The 16,079-nt window shown below is 49.7% G+C and overlaps 1 long non-coding RNA gene across 1 annotated transcript in view; it reads left to right on the top strand.

The window, feature by feature from the left end:
* LOC145524900 (uncharacterized) overlaps positions 1-16,079 on the top strand; it is a 116,231-nt gene that overhangs the window by 57,152 nt on the left and 43,000 nt on the right. The window lies entirely within an intron of this gene.

Genomic DNA, 16,079 nt, shown 5'->3' with positions numbered 1-16,079 from the left:
GCATAACTGAGGGACTGGGCACAGGCATCATAAGTAGATGCTCCAAAGATCCTGGATAAGAGGAGATGACCAGTGCAGCCCTGGCTAGCACCACTCTCCACTTGTAAGTGGGGTGTTCTCACACAGGGTGGACCAGGCTCAGAGTCCATCCTTGAAGGGTCCTGCTTGTCTGTACTCTGAACACCACTTAGAGGTTTTGAAACTGAATCCCCTGGCTTGGGTCCTTCCACTCCAACACCTGAAGGAGCTCTTTCTTCAGAACTGCAGTAAGACTTGAGGATGAAGATACTGTTACACAAGGAACAGGCATGGTAAAAAGTGCAAGATTTCCCTGCAACTGCAGAGAGCTGAGTGAACAGTTAACAATCATAAATGGACAATGCAGTTTATAGACACACAGGTGTTAATTTTCATTCCATACTCAGGAAGGAACTGTCAGATAGTCAACCGGTTTTAGTGAAGGCAATGCTCTCTGTCTTTCCCTTCGGTCATTATCTTCTCCTCTCATAAAAGTAAAAGTTTAGATTTATTGAGTGGCTTCTATGTACACGTGCTGCTTAAAGGCTTGGTATTCAGTGAGTATGAAGTGGACACAGCTAATGCTGTTTTGGCTGTCTTGGGTGTTAGGAAGTGGAGCCAGGAGAAGCCAGGCCAGTTGCTCAGGTGTCTGAGTCACTGAGGTGTACACGTGGGACCTGAGGCAACTTAGGATACACACATGCGTAGGTCGCCTCATCCTCCACAGTATTTTTAGGGTTCTCCTCTTTCAGCCTTTCCTCTCAGCTCCTCATGGTATCTTATGAACACCGCCACATCCTGGGATTACAATAACTCAAGTGATCTGAATATCATTCTTTCTTGTCTTCTGGATTTCTCCCCCAAGTACATTTAATGTTGAAATAAATGATATACAACTTCCAGCCACATCAGGAGAAGAGAAATTCAGCCAGCAGGAGCATTCCTTTCTGTGTCAAGATAATCTCTCTGCTAATTTGGAAATGAAACGAGTAGCTTGTTGCTGTGTCCAACTGCAGACAGGATCTTAATCTGCTAGAAGCCCCAGGTTTCCATCTTCCGTCTTAATTTCAAAGGTCAGCCTCAGCGTAGAGTGAGTCATGTACGGGATGAAGAAAGAGATTTTCCCAAGAGCATCTGAGTGTCTTCCTGTTGTTTCACTTCTTTTAACTTCTTAAGCCTCCTTTTCGTTTGCAAAGACTGTCATCTCAATTTGGAGTCCTGTGGGTCCTGTGATCTTTAGAGGCTACGTTCTGACCCTCTGTGGCAATGGGAAATGCCACCTGTTTTTTGCTGCCTCCGGAAAGCTCTCTTTGTAATTCTTGTATGTCAGAGCAGTGTAGGTGCAGCTCCTGGGAGAACTACAGTTGTGTAGGGCTACCCCGGAGGGGGAGTGAACAGTGACCTCAGCCGTGGAAAGCGACAGCAGCCTCCTGCACACTCCTCTAGCCACAGGTGTTTCCCAAGTACCGAAGCTTAGGGACCATGAATAACTGGATTCTGAAGAACAAGCAGACAGAATGGCACCAGCAGTGAGTTCTCTGCCGACAGCCGCAACCCAGAGTAAGTAAACAACAACAGTTCTTCGTGCTCAGCCTAATGCAGGGTTTAATTACATGTATCCTCTCCCTCACCCCAAATATAATGGACCCCAGTGTTCTTTTAAAGCAATGTAAAACCTTTCCTTCTGCAGGGTAACCCGAGTCAGGAAGGATTGTCTTCAGCAGGATGCATCATGATGCATTATAGAGCACCTGTACCAGAAGGACCACAACAAGCATCCAGTTCAGACTTGGATATTGCAGATGAGTTTTTACAGAGGTTAAGGGCATTACCAGAGCTCCCATAGCCAGTGAGTGGTAAACGCAGCCTGAAATCAGGTGTCTGTATGCCCATTTGCATGTTCTTTACACTGGCATCATTTTGCTTCGAATTTTCTTTAACGCCAGCTAGAAAACAGATATGGTGAAGTGCCACCTAATCCTCGATGGCCATTCTGTAGGTGATGGTGTCCCATGGAGACCAAACACCCCAGCAGCTATATTCCTCCTATACGCCTTCATGTTCCCAGTGAGTTGTTCAGTAGGGTGCATTTCAGAAATAGCATTTGCATTTCCATTCTCCTGTGTTCCTCTAGTAGTATTCAGATCTCTAAATATTGACCTCTGTTCTTTCTCCTGCTTCTGGAAGCAAGAATTACCCAGCAAAATAGTGGGACTTGCCTCTCACATGCTGAGGCTTATTTTTCAGCAGGAGTCTGGCTGACTCTGGAGCGTCCCACTTGGCATTTGGGGCTCTGTTCCTGCTGAGAGTGGAGGAGGTGCCAGGCCCGTCAGCTTCTGTTAGGCCTGTGACTCCTTGCCTAGGACACTGGTGATGCTGACAACTGAAGCCCCTCATAGCCTGGCAGCCAAGTCATGGTCCAGTTCTCTTGTTATAGCCACGCTCTCTGGGAAACAAGCTCACTCAGAAGGACGATGCAGATAGTGAAGTGCAGTTTATTACACCGGCGGGCCCAAGGCAGAGTCTCCTCTTAGCCAAGGACCCCGACCAGCATTTGTGAAAATCTTTTATACCCCATGTGTACGTGTCTGAACCCACCACCCCAATTTCCTTGTGACTTACATAAACAAAGGAAAGGTAAATACAATCACAATAACCCCATTATGTGTTCAAACAATCAAGTATCAATAAGCCCGAGATGACAGAAAAAATTTATGACCTGTCCGGAGGTAGGGGGGATTAGTGTATGTTTTCTTTTAGGTGATGAGTAACCTGCATACAATCTTCAAGATTCCCCTGTCCGGAGGGGGTCTTATCCTTCTATTGTCGTTTCTACAGGCACTAAGCACAGAGTTCAGAGTCCATTAGAGAGGTGGCCGAACGTGATCAGCACAAACCGGCCTAAGATGGAGTCCAGGCCCCATGAATTCCTTCTTCATTCCCCCCTCTTGATGCTCCTAGTTTCATAACGAGCATCATTCATTGAGATATATTGTATTTTAGCCCTCTGGCCACTTACATGAGAGAACGCTATCAACCTCTGGGTTACAAAGTTCACAAGACATTGTAAGAAGCAGGGCCCACAAAGCAGTATGATTAGAACTATTATGACAACAGTAACAATAGTTTTCCACCAATCTCCCTTTACCCAGGACACGACCGAAGTCCAAAAGGGAATATTTTCATCAGACATGGCTTTCACTTGATTTTGTATATCTTAACGAAGTGGCAACACCCACCAGGGGAGTCCGTCCATAACTGATAAGGGCATAGCCCCACATACCCAACAGTCGGAGGAGTTGTGGAAGTCCGCGTAGGAATGTGCCCATGAGATGAAGAATTGTGTTGGTGAGGCCGAGTAGCAGGAGTCGTTTACCCAGCTCCATCTTAGAGAGGGCTCGTCTGGGACCTCGTTTTTTTTTTCTTCTTTAGAATGATCTTGGTTTTCCGTGGGTTGGTGGTGTCCTTCTGGGTCATCCACTCGGTGTCTTCTGGGTCAGCGTTGTATGCCTTCTTTGCTCTGGTGTGATGGATCCAAGGGGCAATGCCTGCAACTTTAACTGCAGTAGGGGTGGTTAAAACAACAGTGTAAGGACCTTTTTATCGGGGGGCCAGTGAGTCATGTTTTCAGTTTTTTACCCATACCTGGTCCCCTGGTATAAATTCATGCATCTGCTCCCCCAAGGGGAATGATATTCTTTTTTTGCACAAACTTAGTTACTTGATTAATTACCTTACCTAGTTGTTCCATCTGCTGTGATATCCCGTCTCCCCTTACCTGAAGTATATCAGTTGTTACCTGTCTTATTATGGGAGGAGGCCTCCCATACACAATTTCGTAGGGAGAGTAGCCGTGGGACTGTGGGGTCATCTTGAGCTTGAGCAAGGCCATGGGAAGTAAATCTACCCAGGAACAGTCAGTTTCTATAATCCATTTAGAAAGCGTCTCCTTTAGTGTCCAGTTAGTTCATTTTACCATTCTGGAGCTCTGAGGCCGGTAGGCGGTGTGTAACTTTTATTTTATATTCATGGCTTTACTTACTTGTTGTATCAGATCTGATATGAAGGCTGCTGCAAGGGTATTTTTCTCTCTGGCTCTTTGGCAGAATGGAGCCTTTGTTTAATTTCAGTGGTTCCTCCCCCTTGTCCGGGAGTACTTACCGGGAGTGGAGGGTAGAGTTTAGGGAACGTAGAGGCAGCATCCGGGATGGTCGAGTCCAGTGGGCTCATTGTCCCTCCAGTTGAGGCTGGAGCCTGCCCAGTGGACAGCTCTACAACCTGTGGAGCTGTTGGGACCGCTGAGGAGTCCGGGAGGCTTACCCGTCTCGGGCTGGTTCCTCCGGTTGGGCCTCCAGCGGCCGCGGTGATGCTAGTTGGCGGGACCATCATCCAATACGGCAGTGGGGGAAGTTCATCTCTTTCAGGGTCTTGTAAAATTTCCTCCTCGTCTTTGGTTACCTTGTGGGCCATCAAGATTTTTCCTTCCCCGCCATGAGCATAAAAACGGGCCCATTTGGGGGGGTCTTGGGCTATTCCCAGCCAAGAGTCTATGTACGGGAACTGATAGGGGTGTCTGGGCTTTCCCGTAACTATAGCATAGACTGCCTTTATGAGATTTAAGTCCATAGTTCCCTCTGGTGGCCAGCCAACTCCCATGGAAGGCCATTCGACTTCACAAAGGGCACGGAGCTGGCCGGGTGTCATTTTTTTCCCATAATCTCCATCGAACCCTTTCTTAAAATTCTTAATCATATTCTCTAATACAGTGGCCTTAGATCCACTTCCTCCCATTTTCTTACCTCTGGATTTCCCTGTCCCAGGGCCTTCCCGAGAAGCCAATCTACCTGTTTCTACTGGTAAGGGAGATGATGGGTCACACAGCAGATGGGTACCTCCTGGGGGAGGGCAGAATACGAGCACACGGAATTTAATACCTCCTTCCTAAAACCTTGTGGCGACCGTTCGGCACGTTCCCTAAGACGATGTGGACACACCTCCTAACTGGCTTTCTTAAACCCTAAGTTCCCTTTCTTTATTCCTGGCATGGCCGTCGACCCGAGTGCCGAGTAGCTATTGTCGCCAATCTAAACCAGTTTCCTATGTGTCTCCCTTCTGCTCCCTCCCAGGGGGGTGATCAGGCCCCCTCTTCCACCCTACCGGGTGGGTTCCTCCCTACCTGAGCGCTCAGTTCCCCTGCTGCCGTTCACTACCTGCCAAAGCGAAGAAACCGGGCATTGAAAGGCTGAGTTCTTCCAGAGGGGCGAGGCGCCTTCCCCCCTCTAGGAGATTTAAGCTACAAAGCCTCAGGGTGGCCTCAAACGAGACCTGTCTCCTCAAAGTGAGGAGTTTCCCGGCCAACGCACCAAATGTTATAGCCACGCTCTCTGGGAAACAAGCTCACTCAGAAGGACGATGCAGATAGTGAAGTGCAGTTTATTACACCGGCGGGCCCAAGGCAGAGTCTCCTCTTAGCCAAGGACCCCGACCAGCATTTGTGAAAATCTTTTATACCCCATGTGTACGTGTCTGAACCCACCACCCCAATTTCCTTGTGACTTACATAAACAAAGGAAAGGTAAATACAATCACAATAACCCCATTATGTGTTCAAACAATCAAGTATCAATAAGCCCGAGATGACAGAAAAAATTTATGACCTGTCCGGAGGTAGGGGGGATTAGTGTATGTTTTCTTTTAGGTGATGAGTAACCTGCATACAATCTTCAAGATTCCCCTGTCCGGAGGGGGTCTTATCCTTCTATTGTCGTTTCTACAGGCACTAAGCACAGAGTTCAGAGTCCATTAGAGAGGTGGCCGAACGTGATCAGCACAAACCGGCCTAAGATGGAGTCCAGGCCCCATGAATTCCTTCTTCACTCTCTGGGTCTGTTCCAGTGTACCCAAGGTTTCAACACTTAGGTCATCATTCTCATGTAAAGAGCCAAATTTTATCTATCTAGATGAGCCAAATAACCTCAACTTTGGGTCAAGAACTACCTTAAAGTAGGTAAGATTCCAGCTTATTCTAGTAAACTCTCCTGGCTTCTTAGTGATTTTCCAGGGTCCAGAGAGAAGAAGCAGTCTCCTGCTTTTGCTTATATTGGTCTGTCCAGATGTGGAGCGTCTGTGTTCATGAAGCCACAGAGCTTTATGAGGGATGTTCGTAATTGAAGAGAATTAAACAGAAGGGGCCAGGCTGGCGCCAGAATGTGAAATGCCATCAGAGTCATCACCGGAGGCTTGGTTGAATTTTGGCTTGGGGGTATAATTAGCAGAACCCTGAGAACTTTCTTCGAGTATTTGAAAAGTGATTAGGTTTACTCCAGGTGGCCTTGGACCACAAATCTGAGCTTACAAGAAGGAAGTTATAAAGAAGCACGGTTTGGTTCCACGCAACAAAACATGTTGTGGTGGGGAAATTACATGGGCAGTATGTTCTCTGGCAGTGGGATGAGCCAGGGGAAACCAGTTACGACCTCAGCAGTGATGCTGCAGGAGGAACAAGCATTTAATGGAGGGTTGGGGCTGAGAGATCCTAGAGGAACCTCTGTCCTGGATCATCTCAACTCCAGGGAGTGGATGGGCAGACAAATACACTTGGGCAGCAATCATACAGTGGTTATTCCTGGAGATATGTGATTAACCTTAGGGCAAAAACATTCAATGAGTTTGTCTAAATTAGCTTAATCTGACATTTAGGTTATTGTGACTGCCTACTTTCTTAAGCAATTCCTGTTTTTATCCTTTGATTACTTTGAGTAGTTTTCTATAAGTTGTCTTCCTCCCTGGAGATTTTTTCTCAAGAAATCCCAAGTGCTTTAGAACAGACACAACTCGGGTGTGATGACAGCACTCCTAGGTGTTGCGATGTTACTCCAGGGCCCTGTGCAGGGTGCAGGGTCGGCTGGTTTATGGTATTTGAGGTAAATGTGCTTTTCTAGATCAGTGTTGATCAGATCCTGATGGCAAGGAGGAGCACAGGTTTTAAGAGGTGATCTATCTGAGGAATGCTGTTGGGGACATTGCCGTGTCTCTGAGAGCCGACCAGAGGGTCATAGTTTCCAGGGCGGCCCTCAACGAATGCACTACACACAGCTCTGATGCTGACGCTGTGACTTGAGACTTCTGTGAGCCTCCTCCTGAACTTAGGTAGCTTTGTTTGTGGTTTTCCTTTTTGCAAGATCTTCCATACTTCACTAAAGCAAAGGGAAAACTCCCAATTTGGTAGTGGATTCTAATGCACAGGGGCTTCCCTGGTGGCTCAGATGGTAAAGAATCTGCTTGCAATGCAGGGGACCTGGTCAGGAAGATCCCCTGGGGAAAGAAATGGCTACCCATTCCAGTATTCTTGCCTGGAGAATTCCATGGACAGAGGAGCGTGGTGGTTATAGTCCATGGGGTCACTAAGAGTCACACATGACCAAGTGACTGACACTTTCATTTTCTGATGTGCAGAGTTCTGCCTTTTGATACTGGTTGTAGAAGAGGGATTTCAAAAAGAGAGAGTGGGGTCAGGATTCTTGAGGCTCAGGTGATGGTCGCCACATAGTGGGTGATTTGCTCTGTCTGAGCAGCATGGTGGGCAGGTGAGTGGTGACATTTGGAGACGGGAGGGAAGCAGGTCTTGACCATCCCAGATGACCAGGATTTGTCCCACTGGGTGAGGAAAGGGTGCGGTGGATAAAGGTGATTCCGGATGTCAGATGGACAAGCAGAGGTTAAGGAAGAGTGGAGAGTCAGGGTCACCCCACCAGGTGGCATGCCCCTTCTTCAAGTCAGAGGCACTGGTTCCAGAGGCCAAGCTCAGAGCAGTCAGGGGACTCATTTTCCCCATGGTGACTCGGCAGGAGAACTGTGCCCAGGTCTTCAGATAACATTCCTAGACCCAGCACCACAGCCAGCTGCTATTGTGTCCATGTGATCCCCGCCCTGGGTTTGGGGGAGAGTGAGCTGATGACCCCACAGCTGTTGAGAGTGAGCTGATGATCCTGGATGATCCTAACTGATAGGGAGAGAAGCGGGTGGGATTTCCAAGTCTGAGGCTCACCTTTTAAGCATGTTTCCTTGCGGGGTTTAATCTTCCATCGTGAAAGCTATTAGGGATTTCATCACATGCTGCTTTGGCAATTAGTTCAGAATAAACTGAGAAAACCACAGGGACATCGCTAAGGGGACTTTAGCCTCTACTTTCAGAACACTTTTTTTAAATAAGTGAAATAATGACTGTGTTTAAATTGTACAGTGATATTCAGTCTACTCATGAAGTTATTGAGTTTTATTTTAAACGTGCATCATTTTTGTTAAATCTATTAGAATGCTAGGCAGAGAGCTGGAAATAAGTGACCCGAGTCTTAAATGTTAGTGAATTGCAACTCCACTGCTCATCTTTTTGAAGTCTGCATTCTGGCTGCCAACAGTTAAGAACCTGCCCCAGTTCCAGGGAGACAAACTCTCCGTGAGCCCAGAAGGAAACTGCAGTGCCAGGCTTGGCCCTGTCTCAATGGGCCATGTGGCCTGACAAGGATAATTGATTTCCATTACTTTAATTAACAAAATCTAATTTTTCATCTGATGAGGGAGATTGGGTGTGACCCAGCTAGCAAGATGGCAAGTGCTGACCTTGTGGTCACGGGGGGTTGGGAGGGAACAAGGATGATCCAGGCCCTGCAGGGGGTGGAGGTGGGAGGGGACAGCACAGAGGACCCCTGAGCTGCAGTCCCCAGGGACGGGGCAGTCTTCCTCCTCTGAGAACATTTCCCCAGCCTCACTGGAGAGGACTTGGGGTTCGTTATTTGCTTTAATGTTGGATTTCAGAGACCCACCCCTTCTTCCTCTTGAGGGCCCCAAACTAATGACTCAACAGAAGTGCCACCAGCACCCCTCCCAGCTCCTCCAAACTGACCTTCGGGTCCTCAGCATTCACATCACCAACCACCTTCTCTCACACCAGCATCATTCTGAACCAGGTGGGGGGTGCCCAGCTGAGAGCCCTCTGTCCTGGGAAAGCAGGGTGGGGGCCCTGAGCTGTCCTCTGCCTGGACCGCCACTTGTGGTCCCTCCTGAACCCCACACACCTTCCCCAGCCTCAGCGCCCACTGCCCCAGGGGGATGGGGTGCAGCCCCCACTGCGGCACCAGGAAGGGACAGGGAGATTTGCTCCTCATCGGTTTCATCAATCTTTGTGCCGTGGAAAGCTCTGCATGGGGTGAAGGTGATTTTCCCTCCACAGGTACAGGTAGTGTAGCTGGCCTCAGTTTCCTGGGCTGTGACAGGATTCTCTGTTAGGTGGTGGCTCCTGAGCAGGACAGCTCCATTGGGCCCACGTGGAAGGGGGTGAGCCATCAGTCCTGCCGGCCCGGTGCTCCGTGGCCAACGCATTGCTCTTCTTGAGCGCACGCATTCTCTTCCTCCGGGCCTCTGAGAGGTAGAGGCCTCCAGAGATGGCTAAAAGGGGAACAACAAAGCCAGGTGATTAGTTTTGACGCCTCTGGAAGCCAGCGCTCAGCCTGGAGAAATCACAGGCTCCTCAAACCTTCCCTGGAAACTAGACTCCATCGCCTTAAACACAGTTCAGACAGCTCCTCACAAGTTCTTCTGTGGGACCCAAGAGAGCCTCAACTTTTGGCTCAGGGGTGCTGGTTGCTCATTCTCTTGGGAAAGCCAATTCTTCTTCCTCCTGTGAAACCAAAGGACAGAGACTGGAGTTGTCTGCAAACAGGAGTCCAGACAAGCTTTTCTGTGCTGCGTTTCTACCCTGACTCCTGGGCACAGCAAACAGCATTGCCCAAGGTCACTCAGAAGTCACTGGGAAAGTAGGCTGCCTGCATCACCTGTAGATATGAAGTGGATTCAGGAGGACGAAGAAACAGCTTACAGTGCTGGTCTTATCTACAGATTCCACTGAGACGAAGTCATTTTCTGAGGTCATTTTTCAGTCATGTCCAACTCTTTGTGAACCCATGGAATTCTCCAGGCCAGAATACTGGAGTGGGTAGCCTTTCCCTTCTCCAGGGGATCTTCCCCACCCAGGGATCGAACCCAGGTCTCCCACATTGCAGATTCTCTACCAGCTGAGCCAACAGGAAAGCCCAAGAATACTGGAGTAGGTAGCCTATACCTTCTCCAGTGGATCTTCCCAACCCAGGAATCGAACTGGGGTCTCCTGCATTGCATGCAGATTCTTGACCAACTGAGCTGTCAGGGAAGCCCTTCTGAGGTCCCAGGTTTTGTTATTACTAAATTAAGGTTAGACTCAGGATCTCTGTTTGTTAGAATTCACTCGTGTGTTTGCTTAACAATTTTGGAGGGACTGTTGAGCATTCACAATGTGCCAGGCAGGGGATGTTCTAGGCCCTGGAGATCCAGACATGAATTAAATCGACAGGATCTTTGCTCTTGTGGAACTTATGCTCTCAGATCTCCTAAAAGCAGAAGGCAGGATGCAAATACCTGCATAGAGTCAGCAGTGTCTGCTGCTAGGAAGTTAGGGGGGATAGAAAGCGGGGGCGGGCTATTGAGGAGGACATGCCTGGAAACCAGCTCACACTGGGCTCAGCAAGGCCGGACAGGAAGCGAGGGGGCAGCTGTGTGGCTCCTGGAGAAAGAGAGGTTGCAACCGCAAAAGTCCCAAATTCATGTTTTTTTTTTTTACCCTTCATCACAGAGAGAGGTTTTTAGAATTTATGTATTTTCTTATGCATATATTTAAGCTTCTCTGTCTCTCTTACACACACATGCACACACGCGCGTGCACACACACACACACTTAATTAGCTGGCTAGAGTTTTTAAAAGGGATCAGCTATAAAAGAGGGGGTGGAACTGTGTGGGTTTTGCAGACTGTCACTGGGCCCGAGGTAGAGCTGTCACTCAGCCTTCCATCCTTGGTCCACTCGAGGGCAGGGGGGTTGGTTACGGGAGTTGAACCATGATGTGTAATAGCTGGAGTTGGCAGTATCCCACTGTGTGCATCTAAATGATATGAAGGGTAAAAGGATGCTCTTTGGGGCCTGAGAATTGGTTCCTAGTTCCCGTTTTTCATATACCTAAAGACCAGAGCCAGTCGACCAAGAGGATGGTGTCCTGTTGCAACACACAGGACACACACACTGCCACGTAAACACAGGCAGCATTGACTGGCACACCTGTGAATTCTGCAGAGTTAGAAAAGAAAACCATTTCTTTCCATAAGCAGGCAGAGGGCAGGAGATTCTAGGGAGCAGAGGTGCATGTGGTTTGACTCAGCTGTGTGTGTGTTAAAGGCACAGGAGATTGTGACCAACCCAATCATTTTCTCTTACAGAGTTTTTGTAAGGCATGGGGGCTGGAATGTTATCAGAACTCCATTCTAAGCTGATCTAATTCAGTTGGGCTTTTGTTGTGTTCCTCATATTAGCAAGATTCTACAAGGGGACAAAACAATATGAGACAGCTTCCTTTCTCTTAAGCGACTCAGGGTCTGTCCTACCGAGGTGGGGCCTGGACAGGGGCCATACACAGGGCCTGTAACACCACAGGAGACCAGGTAGCCATGGCCCTCTACAGAATGCTGCAGGACAGGCTGGACTTGAACCATGTCTGAGGGATGGGGAAGATTCAAGTCCGAGGAGGACAGAGCAGGCCAGAGAGGAGAAGGCGGGACTCTGAGCATGGCTCCTTGTATAAGATGATGGAGAGGGGGCCTGCAGGGAACAAGGCCCCTTGGCATAGGAGGAGCTGTGGGTAGAAGGACTGGGTGGTGGGGAGGGCCAATGGTCAGGCTTCCAAGCCGTGTGGAGCGTCCAGTGGTCAGGCTCAACCAACTGGTTTAAAATCCTGGTTCCAGTATTTACTGCGTGACCTTGCCCAGTTTTGTAACCTGAGAATCAGGGTTTCCTTTTTTTTGATATAATTTTTCAAATGAAAAGAGTAATAACAGCTCATTTAGAAGGTTGTTATGGCAATGGCACCCCACTCCAGTAATCTTGCCTGGAAAATCCCATGGATGGAGGAGCCTGGTGGGCTGCAGTCCATGGGGTCTCTAACAGTTAGACACGACTGAGCGACTTCACTTTCACTTTTCCCTTTCATGCATTGGAGAAGGAAATGGCAACCCACTCCACTGTTCTTGCCCGGAGAATCCCAGGGAGGGCGGAGCCTGGTGGGCTGCCGTCTATCGGGTCGCACAGAGTCGGACACGTCTGAAGCAACTTAGCAGCATGGGAATTAAATTATATTCATGTCAATGTATGGCAAAACAAATAAAAAATGATAATAATAATAAAAAAATTATATATAAAGTTATAAGAACATCTCCAGCTATAGTGAATTCTCAACAGAGAGTCATCTATATTCATCGTAAGATTGTATCTTGCTTATAGTGAGGACAGAAGGCACCGCAGGTAGATGGAGAGGGTTATAAGCTGACGGAGCAGGAGCGGAGGGCTGTATTCTGGGAGGAGCTGTTTTTCTGGGGAGGCAGGGGGAGGTGGTGTGGGCGGTGGGGCCGGGCCTGAAGCCCAGGGCAGAGGCCGGAATCCCCGGATGTCTGAAGGAGGAACCACAGCTCCTCTCCTGAGAAAGTCTCCATGGACATCATCCCAGCTTTGAGACTCACTGGAGGAGTCGAGGTGACAGCCGGCGACATGGCTGAGCTTGCACGCGCTCCCCACTGTGGGCCAGGCTGACTCCTGAGGCAGGACTGTCTCTCCCCAGAGCCGTTGCCATTAACCTTGAGGCCAGGGGGCGGCTGGGCCCAAGGAGACCCCAGGTCTCCCTCCTGTGGGCCGGGATGAAGCGCCTACTTGAGTTCATGTCTATTGTTCTGACCAATCTTACTCGCCTCCTCCAACCAAAGGAGTAAACACCCCTGTTGACCTTTGGCCTGAAGTCCTGCCAGAAGATGTTTTGCAATGCTGGCCAGCCCTTGGGGGACAGTGGGGGTGGGAGGGAGAGTCCTTGCTGGCCTCTGGACAGGGAACCTGGGACCAGAGTTCAGAAAGGGCAGGTGGGCACAGCACTGGGCAGCACCCTTCACCTCGAGTCTCTCCAGTCTGCATCATGGTGCCAGCCATGGTGGCCCCAACCCCGTGGTCACAGCACTGCCCACTGGGCTTGTCCCTGGGGCTCATGGTGGCAGGAGCAGGGGCTTTTGTAGCCAGAGAGTGGTGGTGGGTAAGTGTTTCTGGGCTGTTCTCCATAACACCTCTGAGATGAATGGGGCACCTGAGGACTGGCTCACCTGTGGCGCTCGTGGGCTGTCATGGCAACAGCTGCATCCAGGTCAGGGGAGAGAGCAAGCTCCCTGCCGGCCGGCCGCCTTTCTAGGATTCTGCAGAGGCAGCAGCTGAATGGATGGAAAGAGAGACAGCGGGAAGGCCCTCACCCCATAAGTGACAACTGCATGCTGGATCCTGGTCACTCCTTGAGCCCAGAGCTGTGTAGCCTCAGCAGGTGGCAAGGATAGGGCAAAGCAGCTTGAATCACTGGCAAGTGGGAGACAGAACGAATTCTTCAGTTGTTGGTGAGTCCAAAAGTGGCTGTTGGGGACTCGTGTGTGGACTCTGCAGTTTCAGAAGAAAGCCTTGCTGTTTCTATCATCTTATATTGATTTAACACCACCCCCCGCCTTTTGTTTAGGCTTGGTGTTTGCAAGATTCTAAAGTGAGGTTCAGGGTTTCTGTGTGCTGGATTTTTCCCTGGGTTGACACCTAGCCCGGGTGGCCTTCCTTTGAGAGCTATGTGGAGGCCACTTCGACATGGAGTTTTTGATGAAGAATGGCTGGGAAAGGTGGCCTGGTGAGTGAGTGGCAGTTGGCAGAAATGGTAACTGGATTCCCTCACTGAGAATTCAGCCTGCAGTGGAACATGCAAGGCCTCTGCCTGCAGCGGTTAAAGGCACTGAGAGCTGCCCATTCCCCCCACCATCCCAGAAATCCACAGCAGGCTTCGTGAGCTTACAGCACCTGGTCTTTACCCCTGTCAGCTCAGCCCTGGAGGCACCCGCCAGGCTCCTGTGTGGATCCACAGTTCCCCAGCAACTGGGCTGTGCTTTCTGGTGCCTTGTGAGACCAGACCTTTGGAGGGGATGTTTTCCAGCTGCAGCGTAGTGGGGGTGGGCCAGTAGGGGTGTCCAGAGATGGAGCGAGTCTTTGCACCTCCAAGTCCTGCAGAGAGGCGAGTGCCGGTGACAGGTGGACAGGAAAGTCCATTAATGGTGCCCGACCCTTAGGTGCCCTTTGCCTTAGAAAAAGTCAAGGGTTCCTGACACACCCTGTCTTGTCTATCTTATCTCTGAAGAGTAGTCTTACTCTATTGTTATAGACTGTACTGCCAGGGCACGAGGCATGTGGTTTTTTCCTTCCCCCCTCTAAGATGTTTTGCCTCATGTGAGGTAATTCTTCATTATACATTCATTTGGTTCTCTGTTGCCCTTGCAAGTTTAACAACCTTAAAAATTGGATGCTTCTCACTGGTTCCATAACGAAGCAGCAGTTTGTTTTGAGATTCAAATCGAGGTGAAGCTGTGTTGAATTGGAGCCCAGCCTTGAGCATCTGGAGAATGCGAGCTCTCTCTGGGCACAGGAGATCCTTGGTGTCACCTGAAGTGGGGAGAAGTTCTTCTAATAGTCTGTGGATGTGTAAGGAAGAGAGGAAGGAAGGGAGGGAGGCGCAAGGACGTTCACCAAGATTAGAACCTCTCACAGTGAGGACAGCCCCACCCTCCTCCCGTCCGAGCTTCCTGGATGCTGATGTGAGGCTGGGATGCCAACTGCTCTCTATTAAGTGGCTCTTCACTGAACTTACTGTTTCAGGTGCCGGGCCCTCCTAGTTCTACCGTCTCGTTTAAATTTCCTGACCCAATGAAAGAGATGCTTCATCACCTCTCATCTTAAATGCGAGGACAGCATGTCTTAGTCACAATAAACACTTCTCTGGGGTCACAGGACTATTTAGCACTTGAACCTAGACCTGTCTGATCCCATCTCCTGTGCTCGGAGTCACTAGATCCTACTGTGAGAGTTTCTTTTGCTCTTTCATTTTTTTCATTAGGACTTCCCTGGAGGCTCAGTGGTAAAGAATCCACAAGCAATTCAGGAGACATGGATTTGATCCTTGGGCCAGGAAGACCCCTTGAGGAAGGGAATGGCAACCCACTCCAGTATTCTTGCCTGGAGAATTCCATGGATAGAGGATCCTGGTAGGCTATAATCCATGGGGTTGCAAGAGTTCAACACAACTTAGTGACTCCACCACCACCACACCTCTGTGTTGATTCTATTCTCTGTGCTGGCCCCTGGCTTCATTCTGGGGTCAGTGTCCTCACTGGTTCCCCTAGGACCTGGCATCTCTCCCCGCTGGGTCCTGCTACTTTCAGACAGTCTTGGCGGGGAGTGCTTTTTGCCGGGCTACCCATCACTGTGCTCTTCACTGGACAGCACGTTCTGCCCCTTCATTGGGCAATGCCAGCTGTCAGCTTCCTGCTTGGGTGTCAGCGGGTCCATTGGGTCAATTCTTGGGAGTGGCACTTAGCTGTGGCGGGACCCCCATGATTCGTCTGCACCAGGGTCCATTTGCGGCCTGGCTCAGGCAGTGGTCCAAGATGCTCCCTCTTAAGGAAGTATAGAACGAGAGAGAGGAGGTGTTGAAGACTTGGAGGGTGCTTTTCGGTCATTCGATTCACTGCTTTTCTAATTAAAACTCTGCCCATCCTCCAGTCCAGACGCCCTCATTGCAGAGTGGATGCTGCAGGAGGCTGTGGACCCTGACCTCCTTCTGCCCTTGTCACCCCCTGGCCTGCGTGCTTCACCTGTCACCCAGCACAGCCTCCTAGCAGAGGCTCAGGTGTCACTAGGTACTGGCAGATGAGGAGCCAGGAGTGAGTGTTGCCAAGAAAATCCCTTTTCTTGATCTGAGGGCCACGTCCTGGCCACTTATCAACATGCAGTGCAGACACAAAGCATAGACACGGGTGTGGGTTGGGGGTCAGGAAAGCGGGTACCTGAGCCACTCTAAGGTCAGTGTGACTTTGCACAGATCACAGTTGCCTGGCCTGAGCTGCCTTTTTTATAAGAGGAAGAGGCT

This window comes from Giraffa tippelskirchi, chromosome 10, assembly GCF_054371585.1.
Source record: "Giraffa tippelskirchi isolate mGirTip1 chromosome 10, T2T-mGirTip1v1.2.pri, whole genome shotgun sequence".
NCBI classification, from domain to species: domain Eukaryota; kingdom Metazoa; phylum Chordata; class Mammalia; order Artiodactyla; family Giraffidae; genus Giraffa; species Giraffa tippelskirchi.
Note: the sequence above shows the minus strand (reverse complement) of the source record. Positions and strands in the feature narration are given on the sequence as shown.